Here is a 9,740-nt window from a genome sequence, read left to right as displayed (position 1 = left end):
TGATTGGGAACATTAGGAAGAACTGGTTCTTCTTCATTTCTTGTAATGAACTCCCAATAGCCTTTTCCCATAAGGAAATTCGTCATTCTAAACTTCCATGCTTAAAAGTTATTCTTGTCAAGCTTTTTAGTGACAATCTGTGAAAGAGAATCAGACGCCATTACAGAACACTGCAAAAAATTCTGTCAATGTAAAAAACACAGCTTCTGCCTCACACAGGCAAATCTGCAAAACTGACAAAAGTGGTATTTAACCACACAGTCACTTCCTAGTGATGATTTTGCATGAACAGGCAATAAAGATGATTCTGTAACTCCCAATATCTCTGTGCACAGGCATACGATGCATTTTCTGCGGTAACTTTTCACCGACTTGCAGAGCAGTGGTCACACAGCAAAAATAGGGCCTTTTTCTGAGTGCCGGTGAAGAACTTCCGCCTTTAAAATGGGCCCCGAAATGGCCTCGAAGAACTTCCTGCAGCATATACTGCCCTCTCGCCACACCACGAAGGGCGTCTCAATCTGAGACAATGCACTCTTGCACTTCCGGCTATGCTACCTACAGAGATTTGCTCCCAAACTCGAAAAAGGAAAGCAACACTGGTCCTCTTACCAGGACACCGCAAAATTGGTTTGCTTTCTTGAGCTCCTTACCACAAACCAGGATCTGATACCATGTGAAGATAGTGGGAGAGAGGGAAGGAGTCTCACTTGTGGCTTTCTCACATACACAATGGGGGAATACACACAAAGGTAGAGGCTGAAAATAGTTTTCCTCTTCTTAGTTGTGAAAGCCAAAAGAACTCTAGTACAAAGAAATAGAAGAATCCTATATGTGGGTCTCAACCAAACTCTCAACCAAACTCAGCTAACTAAGGTGGCATACTAACTGAGCCACGAACTAGAGTACATAAGGATAGTTGTCATCCAGCTATTATTCATGGGTGGTCTACCAACCGCATCTGCAGCTAACAAGTCGGTGACATAAATGCACAACGGTCACCCTAGCATATCACGAGTGGAGCTTGATATCTCAACAAACCCAATGTAGTGAGACCTAAACAATAGACGCAATTGTGTAAGCAAGGTGGATTTAGCGTTCCACATCAATTGCCTACTCATAATTAAAAGTTCAATGCTTACCTAAACACTCACCATAGCCTAGGAAGTCATACATGTCATCCACATCAAGACTACTTTGTAATTGAAGTCTCGTGAGTGATGAGGGAGGTGCCTGCTCACATCATGCACCTCGATACCTCTCCAAAGTACCTACAGCTCATCAATCAAAGGCTCCAGATAACTTAACATCGATCACTTACCCGAGATACGGTCACATCCCTTTCTTCATACTTTGAGATGTGATTGAGTGTAATTCTACGTGCACGATACATGTTTCCTTGACATCGATCACACATACATTTGATTTTTTGCTCCAACCACATTTATCGATGGTGGATACGAAGGGATTCATCCTCACTGGAGGTACTTGTTGAAGATGAAGACATCCTACAGATAAACAACCCAAGAAATTTGTTCTTGAGTATTTAATGAGAAACTCTATAGCACGTCTATAGGTGCATATGTAATGTGGAACGTGTCTATAGGCATGTCTAATACACAACATAGATGCGATTTTAGATGCACGGATTGGGTTTTAAACCTACATTTTGCTCATTTCCTCACTCCACCGCACTTTCTTTCCTTTCAATACACAGGCCTCCAACCATACACACACATCTCTAGGCACCCACACTCATCTCCAGGCATACACACTAATCCCGAAGCATACAAGAGAAGACGGTGAAGAAGGAAGCCACAAGAGAAGAAGGAGAGGTAGCTTTGAAGAAAGAAAGAAGCTTCCATACCTCTATCCAAGGTAAGTCTCTTGTCAGTTGGTCTTCTCTAGAATTTGTTCTCTTCAGATTCATTCTTTGTCGAATGCAGGGAAAGGATGTTTTTGTACTTTTGTTCTTTTTGGGGTCGGGTGTCTGTCTTTTTTAAATTTTTGTCGAAAGAATGTCTATCGGAGCACATCTAACAGTGTGTCAAATGTTATAGAAAATAGTGTATCCGTGCTTATAGACGCACTATTTGCCATGTCTATAGATGCGCTCTGACATACTTTTTTCTCCATCTCCTTCTCCTTCTCCTTCTCCTTCACCTTCCCCTTCCCTTTCCCCTTCCCATCTCCCTTCTTCTTAATCCATTCCCCCTTCTCCTTCCATTCTCCCTCCTTCTTCCGTTCTCCCATCCTCCCTTCTCTTTCCTTTCTCCTTTCCCTTGCATGCATGTTTAAGTCAAATTTTCAATGCCTTAAGCATTCATGAGGAAATAAGGGATTGCATGAATGATGGAAATAAGTGATTGCATGAGGGAAATTGGACTGCAGCATGAGGGCAGGGTAAAGATAGAGGGCATGCATGATGGAAATCATGGGATTGCATGCATGATGGAAAGAGGGCATGCATGATGGAAATCTTCTTCTCTTCTTTTTTCCAGTTCATCATGTGGCCAGGAAGCTCTTCAGGAGCCTCTACTGATCTTCAAGATGCTATATTACAACAATTAATATAACATTTTGGGGCACCCTACCACTCCTTAGGAGTTATACACATACATGATGAGTACTCAAAACACCCCCTAGGAGTCGGTAGTACAAACTCCAAACCACCCCATACCCACACCAACTGATATTACTTCTATGGAGTCAAGACAGTGCAGCAGGCGACAGAGCTGCCAGCGTTCTCGTAGATCATCAAGAGTTGCTTCTCCCCTATGGTTTGGAGTCCCTTCTTCTCGATCATCAGCACTCCCTTATCCCCTCCGACTGTCTGGAGTCCCTTCTCCACTGCCATTAAGAGGCCCTTCTGCCCCACAGAGCTGCCAGCATACTCTCGTGCCAGCATACTAGCTCTAGGGGATGCATGGCATAGTGCTTTGGGGTAATGGTGGGGGCAAGGAGGATTCAGATGATGCAGACATGCCAAAAGGTGATGGTACGATCTTTTATGACATCACTGTGACAGGAGGCATCTTGATGGATGCATGGGGGAAGGACATCATGGCCTTCATGCCTCCGTAGTTGCTGACAACTACAGAGATTGCTTTATTCCATTCAAAGATCTAGCAAAAAAGGTTGGCCAATGATACCATCAATGTTGTACACTCTAGGTATCCCAATTCCCCCAATGTTGAGTTCACAGAGAAATGGGAAAAGTCAAAGATTTTCGTTATACTTGCCAATAATGCTTTGCTTAAGATGTAGGCACTAGCCGAGATTGCCAGGAGAGAGGGAGGTCAACCACCAAGGGTCCAGCCCCACACTGCTCATAAGTGTGAGTGGAAGAAAGCAATGAAGGTAGCAAAGCTGGACCCCAATCTACAGCATGCAGAGGCATGAAGGATTCAAATGGAGCAATATGGAAACGTGCATTTTGGAGCAGAGGGTATTGCATCATGGGAGGCCCAATTTATAAGTATTGATCTCAAATTATATTGTTTTTATGTGGTTTATTAGGAGGTTGTTTCTTTGTACTAAGCCCTTCACAAATTGTGTCATCTTGCAGCTTCATATCATGGATAGATACCCTACTCCCGTTGAGATAGCCTACCATCATGGACATCGCAGGTGACATACATGGAGGCACTTCTATGATGAGGGGTTGATTATTGAGGAGCAGTATATCCGAGCTACGCCCCCTCGAGTATTTAAAAGTACTTAAATAATGTTAATATTATAAATAAAGATTTGATTTTTCATACATTGATACATGTTGTCCCTCGTTTACAGGCACCTAGGGATATTCAGGAAGAAGGTGAGGATATTGAGGAGGAGGAAGGCGATGAAGAAGGGAGCGAGGACGTGGATGACTTAGATTAGTCGTAGAAGTAGTGCTAGCTACTCTTTTTTGTACTTGAAGCCATTCGCTTGGCTTCGTGCCTCTCTTGTATATACACTCCTGTTATTTTTTGTACTTGAAGCCACAGGTTGCTTGGCTTCATGCTATATGTATATACAAGCACTTTTTGGGCTATGAATTAATATATGCTCCTTTTATTTTTTTGGCATTCAATTTCCTTGTGCAATGTTCTATCAATGAATGCCTTGTGAACTAAACGTTTTGGAGTTGTAATGTTTTATTTGGAAGTGTAATCATTGGCTATAGACATGCATGGAATCATGCTAACTAAAATGCAGTTGGCTGTAAGAATTGAATTGCACACTGTAGAAATGGGATTCCTGCAACCACACAGCATACACAACATTATGTTCAATCACACAAAATTTTGCTTTTTTTAAAAATAAAATTCCGTAGAGCATCTATTAGTGCACCTTTCTATTTTTTTAAAATTTCTATGAGAGTCTTATAGCACATCTATAGACGTGTCTATAAGCATGTTTGTCTGTTACATAGATGTGCCTATAGACATGGGTTTGTAGACATGCTAATAGACGTGCAAATCAACGTTCCTGTAAAAAATTAGGAAAACATGTCTGTATGCGCATCTATGGATGCATTGTGTTGTTGTGGCACGTATCTGACCTTCACCATGGTCATCTTGCTTCTTAGATTCTTGTTCATCATCTCCATTACTATCGCTACCATCTAAGTCTGCATCATTCTCATCATGTGCGACTTGGTCTTCGTGATTTGCACGGTAAATGGATCACCATATTAAGGAACATTTAGGCATTCTATAGAATCTTCAAGACTGGTGCACCTTGTATTATCATTGAGTGCTTGTTGCAAGTCCTATGTCAAATCGGCTATTGGCACATGCAACATATTATTATGTGGGGGTTAAAGGTCACTATGCCTTAACCCCGATTATGTACAATACTCAAACACATATATAAATGAATGAAAAAGAAGATCACGGTGATTCTGCACCCACCAAAACTTGTGTGGCTCTCTGTCTCTCTCTCTCCTTCTTCCGTTCTTGCTTCCGTTGAGAGCACTCTCAACTGGTATCAGAGCTCGGGTGTTCTTGCTTCCGTTGAGAGCACTCTCAACTGGTATCAGAGCTCGGGTGATCTAGCTGAGTGTGCGTGAATGCTTGGAAGCTCAGCAGCTCTGTGGGAGGAAGGAGAAGCTTTGTGGGAAGCTTTGTGGGTGACTTTACTTGCATCCGAGTGTGCAGAGACCTTGGAGAAACCTTTAGAAAAGTCACTTTGGCTTTGCGAAGTGGTTTTGAGAGCCTGTTAAGAGCTTTCAAAGAAAAAGTCGTTTTTTGAGCTTTTCCCTGTCCCGTTCGATGACAGAGACTCCGTATTGACTTGTAGAGGCAACTATTGCTTGCTTTTGGTGTCCACATTACTTCAGGAGCCTGGAAACACCTTTATTCTTGAATCCGGGATCGTTTCATTGGATTTCTGACTCACTATGTCAGTTTCTGCGTTTTTTGCCCGGGTGTTGGAACTCAAGTTTGGAGCAACCATTTGCAGTTGTCAGTTCCGGTGGACTCAGGAGGTCCTAAAACTTCTATGTTGCTCATCATTCGCACTCCGGTGGAGTTTACAAACAGCTCTGTTTCCAAAAACGTTTTTCAATCCGTGTGTTGGACCCAGTGATTGAGACCACGGTTTCCAAAACCGTCTATCCCATTGCGTTCTCGACGCCCAAAAACCCCTACCTGTCAGTTCTTGTGCAATTCGGTGGAGGATTTTCAGAGTTATAGATCTCTGTGTATTCTATTTCGTCTCTCTGTTATGCATTTTTCATTCTAAGGTTTTGAAACCTTAGATTTATGCCACATGGCAGTGGATAAGTGTTGACTCCCATTTCTCACTCATCGGTTGGGATTTTGGAGTTCTGGCAGAAGAGAGATATTTGTAGATTTTCTTGCTGATTCCGATTATCCAATGGTACCCATGTTTTGAGGCATCTCAGGTTCTATTTTCAGTAGCGCTCATTACCGTGGGACTATGATTTCTTGAGCATACCTTATAAAGATCACTCTGGTTGCAGTTTGAGCAGTGTGCGCTCATTCGTGGTATGCATTGGGTTGCAGTGGATGATTTATAGGCCATTTGGATGCATTGCGGTCCTTGTTGGATGCGCTGATAGGCCCAAATTGCCTTGTGGGATGCTATTTTTTATGGATGCTTTGCACATGGATGCTATTTTATGCTGAGGGACAGCTTTGAAACATTGCAGGTGATGCACTGATAGTGCCATGCTCTCTTGGATGAGATATAATTGATGCATATGCCAGTGGATGGTGTTTATGCTTGAGTCATTTGGCACTTATTGGCATTTTCTTTTGGGCCAGATTTGCTCATATGGATGCATAGTATATGCACATGAGTCAGATGCATCTTTTGATGCTTTGAGCTTTGAATTTTGGTGATATTTCACTCTATTGTGGCATACACATTTGGGTGCACCTAGTATTTGGTGTGATTCTCTCTTGCAGGCACTAGCATTTGGGATTTCGTTTCATTTGCATCATGGCATCCTCTTCCACGTCTGAAAAGGAGTTTTTCAGCATTAAAAAGTTTGATGGGACAAAATTTTCTTTGTGGAAAGAACAAATAAGGGATGTGCTTATTCAAAAGAAGCAGATTAAACCCTTGGCAGGGATTGAAGCTAAGCCCGCAAATATGTCTGAGGATGATTGGAATGAGTTGGATGCATTAGCAAAGTCTACTATTAGACTTCATCTTGTAGAGTCAGTTTATTTCACAGTAGTAAATGAGCAGACTACTGAAGATTTGTGGAAGAAACTGTGTGCCACTTATGAGAAGGAAACTACCTCTAATAAAGTTTACCTCATGAAGAGGTTGTTTGAGCTACAGATGAAGGAAGGGGTCCCCATTGCTTCTCACTTGAATGAATATTATTTTCAGCCAGCTTCAGGCTCAAAAAATGAATTTTGATGCAGAGACTAAGGCAATATTTCTCTTATGTTCATTGCCATCCTCATGGGATACCTTCCGTACAGCTGTCAGTAACTCTACAGCTAGTGGAGTACTGAAATTTAATGATGTTGTGGGTAGCTTGTTGGCCGAGGAGATTAGATGGAAGTCTATGGATGGCAACAAGCATGATGCAGCCTTAAATGTGCAAAGGGGCAGATCACAGTTTAGGGGGAAATCCCAAGAAAGAGGGAAGTCTTGTAGCAAATCCAGGGCACGGAACATTGAGTGTTACCATTGTGGCAAGAAGGGCCATATGAAAAAGGATTGCTACAAGCTAAAAATAGAGCAAAAGGACAAGAAAAAGAATGCAAATTGGGGTGCAAATCAAAAGGAAGAGAGTCCAAGGGAGGACAAAGGAAAAGTGAAGATCGAGGAGATCAATGCAGTCACACATGATAGTGACAATGACGTTCTCTTCATGTCTAGTTTATCTATAGAGTTGCTTACCACTTCAGATGATGCATATTCCCAGGATTGGATTTTGGATTCTGGTGCTTCATTCCATGTTACTCCCCATAGGGAATGGTTCTCCACTTATGATAGTGGAAAGACAGGTTGTGTGCATCTTGGAAATGACTATGCATGTGACATAGTGGGAGCAGGTGACATAAAGTTTTCTTTTGCAAATGGGTCTGCATTTATTTTGAAACATGTGAGACATGTGCCTAAGCTGACCAAGAGTCTTATTTCAGTGGGTCAGCTAGATGATGCTGGTTTTCACACCACTTTTGGCTTTCAAAGTTGGAAAATTCAGAAGGGCTCTATGCTTTTGGCCAGGGGTGCCAAGTGTGGGACTTTGTATCCCTTACATGTATCAGGGGTATTTGATCATGTTGTTGCAATAACCGAGCAGCCAAGCACTTCTTTGTGGCATTGCAGGTTGGGGCACATGAGCCAGAATGGAATGAAACTCTTATGCCGTTTGGGTTATGTACCGCATTTGAGTTTCTCTGATTTTGAATTTTGTGAGCATTGTCTCTATGGGAAGCATACTAAATCAGCCCATAAAAGAAGGGGAAAGAAAGAGTTTGAAATGCTTGATTTGGTGCATTCAAACGTATGTGGTCCCATGCCTACACGGTCATTATGCGGGGCTGAATACTATGTGACATTCATTGATGATGCAACTAGGAAAGTGTGGGCTTATGCTATATCTCAGAAGAGTGATGTGTTCCAGGTATTTCAGAAATGGCTGGCCTTGGTTGAGAATCAGTCAGGTAGAACGCTTAAATGCCTACGGACTGACAATGGTGGAGAGTATCTCTCTCATGACTTTCAGCATTTCTATGATACTCATGGGATTAAGAGGGAGCTTACATCCCCTCGTACTCCAGAGCAAAATCCAGTTGCAGAAAAGATGAACCGTACCATTCAAGAAAGGTTGCAATGCATGCTTTCCAATGCAAGTCTTTCTGGTGGTTTTTGGGCTGAGGCAATGAAGACTGTAGTGCATGTGATCAATAGATCACCTAGTAAGAGTTTGGATGGTGGTATTCCTGAAGAGGCATGGAGTGGCAAGAAGCCCTCTTACTCTCATTTGCATATATTTGGGTGTGAGGCATATGCACATGTGCCAAAAGAGCTTCGAAAGAAGCTAGATCCTAAGTCTAGGAAATGCATCTTTCTGGGTTATGGTGAAAGTGGAGAGATGGGCTATCGTCTCTGGGATCCAGAAGAAAAGAAGATCATACGCAGCCATGATGTGGTCTTCAATGAGAAGAAGATGCATAAGGCACCCATGAGGGATGTGGAAATGAGGAGAATCACTTTCCAGGATGTGAATCCATCTGCATATGTTGATAGACAGCAAGCTGTCCATGCACCAAATGTGCAAGAAATGGTGCCACCAAGTACTCCCACAGGTATACAATCAAGCGTAGATGATGGATCATATATTGGTGGAAATGATGAGCCAAATGTGGCTGATATGCAAATGGGACAGCAAGCTGAAATGCCCTTGAGAAGATCATCTAGAGTGTCTAGACCACCTGATAGGTTTGTTCCAGGGGTAGACTATGTGATGCTTACTGATTGCAGGGAGCCTTCTTGCTACAGAGAGGCTATGATGCGTGAGGATCAACGCAAGTGGGAGTATGCTATGCAATCAGAGATGAGTTCACTTATGAAGAATAAGACTTGGGACTTGGTTTCTTTGCCACATGGAAAGAAAGCATTGCCATGTAAATGGGTATACAAAATGAAGGTCACAGGTGATGATGTGCCTAGGTACAAGGCCCGTTTGGTTGCTAAAGGGTTCAAGCAAGAGAAGGGTGTGGACTTTGATGAGATATTCTCTCCAGTTGTGAAGATGACCACACTTAGATGCATGCTTGGACTAGTGGCAGCAGAGGATATGGAGCTTATGCAGATGGATGTCAAGACAGCTTTCTTGCATGGGGATTTGCATGAGGAAATTTACATGGTGCAGCCGGAAGGCTTTGAAGAAAAGGGCAAAGAGCATTTAGTTTGCAAGCTAAAGAAGAGTCTCTATGGTCTTAAGCAAGCACCTAGAGAATGGTATCAGAAGTTTGATGCTTTCATTCGGTCCCAGGGTTTTAGAAGGAGTGAAATTGATCACTACCTCTACACTAAAAGGGCTAAGGATAATAGCCTGATAATCTTGGCACTATATGTGGATGATATGCTATTGGCTAGCAAGAATACTTATGAGCTAGATGCATTAAAGGCCAAGTTGCATGAGGCCTTTGATATGAAGGATTTGGGATTTGCAGGTCATATTCTTGGTATGCGCATCACGTGTGATCGGAGTAGGAAACTCCTTTGGCTTTCACAAAAAGAGTATGTTACAAAAGTAT

This window comes from Dipteris shenzhenensis, chromosome 21 (assembly GCF_047967505.1).
Source record: "Dipteris shenzhenensis isolate YYH24624 ecotype China chromosome 21, Dip_SZ_1.0, whole genome shotgun sequence".
In the NCBI taxonomy this organism is placed as follows: domain Eukaryota; kingdom Viridiplantae; phylum Streptophyta; class Polypodiopsida; order Gleicheniales; family Dipteridaceae; genus Dipteris; species Dipteris shenzhenensis.
Note: the sequence above shows the minus strand (reverse complement) of the source record.